Source organism: Cotesia glomerata, linkage group LG4 (assembly GCF_020080835.1).
Source record: "Cotesia glomerata isolate CgM1 linkage group LG4, MPM_Cglom_v2.3, whole genome shotgun sequence".
Lineage (NCBI taxonomy): Eukaryota > Metazoa > Arthropoda > Insecta > Hymenoptera > Braconidae > Cotesia > Cotesia glomerata.
In genome coordinates, this window is record NC_058161.1 from 21,914,738 (window position 1) to 21,916,839 (window position 2,102).

Sequence of the window (2,102 nt, forward strand, 5' to 3'; positions counted from 1 at the left end):
GAACGAGTTCGAAGATGAGCAAAATCGATGAATTAGTTTAGAAATGGCGGCCATTTAAAATTTTCAAAATCGGGAAAATCACGTTTTTGACCACTTCATTGATGTATAACTTTTGATTGAACAGAGATAGCTAATTTTTGAAAAATTTATGTGAAAGCTCATGAAATCGCCTTTAATTTGATGTATGTAACATTGACATTTTGATCATTTTTAGTTATTTTATCAAAATTAAGAGTGCAACTGAACCATTTTCAGGCAATGTGTAGTACAACCAACTTATGAATGTTATTTTATCGAGAATTCTTAACAAATCCTAACGAAATTTAGTATATTTAGATTCGTTGGACAATTAGCTTGCATGAGCCCTAAAATCAGCGAAATTCGTCAATAAGTTTAGAAATGGTAGCTCCTCAAAATTATCAAAATAGTGAAAATCATGTTTTCGGTGACTTCATTGATGTATAACTTTCTATTGAAAAGAGATAGCTAATTTTTGAAAAATTTATGTGAAAGCTCATGAAATCACCTTCAATTTGACGTTCATAACATTGACATTTTGACCATTTTTAGTTACTTTTTCAAATTTAAGAGTGCAATTGAACCATTTTTAGGCAATGAGTAGTACAACCGACTTATGTACGTCATTCTATCAAGAATTTCATTCAGTGAAATCTACCTTCCATTTCGGGTGTGGCGGAATGGCGTTTTTTTATGTTAGTTTGAAAAATGCCTAAAATTTAGGCTTCTAGACCAGAATACCCCCTTAACTGGTAGAGCTCCTGACATGTTATCAGGGAGATCCAGGTTCGATTCCTGACTTGGTAACCAACCCCATTTATTTTTTCAAAGTCTGTCTTTGCTCTCATTTCAATTTTCTTTCACTATCTTTCACTCTATTAACATCTTTATAACTCGAACAGATACCACAAGCTTCCAGCTATACTAGTATTCAAGTTTGATAGATTTCCATCGAACTAATGGGAGGAGAGAATAAAACTCTCGAACATATAAGGGATGATGGACTGTTCATCTGTTGGCTTGAATTAAAAATTCACTAGTCACTTATGACCATAGGCTGATAAAATTCTAATTTATATATATATATATATATATATTGTGACATGGGAAAAATTTTCCATGTCAAAAGATTATTTTGGTTGATTGTTTAAATTTATTTTCTTTTAATATTTAATTATTTTGGCTCAGCTGAAGGAAAGCAGAGATTCGACGCGACTGTGTCGCCCCAAACGGTCTCCTGATCAAAGTGCGAAGCTCGAGGTAAGACAGGTGGGAGGGAAAAGCGCCGAATTTGAAAAGTATGCATGAATGAGTGTGAATATTGTAAAGAGTATGATAGAGTGAGAGCGAAAATAAGTTAGAGCGATCAGACGAACCCGAAAATTTCACGGAGCCATCAACGACCAGCGTGACATCTGGAGGAGGACCACGGCGAGAGCGAAGCAAAATTTGAAACCGACGAATGACGACGGCGTTTGAGCAACTTGAAGTCGAGCGAGGCACCATCTGGATGCCGTAAGCCGAACCGAGTGACATATCGACCAATCATCGATCGCAACGGAGTACTGGACGCACCCCGTAATACAACGGCCGGCTAGAAGAAGCCGTGAGCTGATTGGATGCGAGTTTTTGGAACGAACCAAAAAGTAAAGAGCATGTGTTGTCGAGGAGGCAGCTATATTAACAATCAATTCTAATCTGGATGCTGTACCTGTTGGTCGACGATCATTCTGATACGCCATTAACGAGATACTTTGACCGTAATTAAAAATTGGTGGAGTGATAAAATATTGCCGGTAATTAAAATTGTGGTATCGCTGAGAATATTTTTGACAATCGTTTGAGCTGGTGGATTATTACCGAGTGCCAAGGTATTTTGCCAGCACGTGCAAGTGGGAGACGCCATCGCCGAGAGATCGACGCCAGTACGCCAGCCTTCCCGCCAATTAAGTTAGCGCCTTTTGACGAGCCAACACCGACTTCAAGGAGTTTACTGCGGCCACAGGGTGAGTTTGATCGATAATTCTAGCTCCAGGGTGTCCTCACCGCGACATCGCGATCAATTTTGGTACATTTCACCAGTT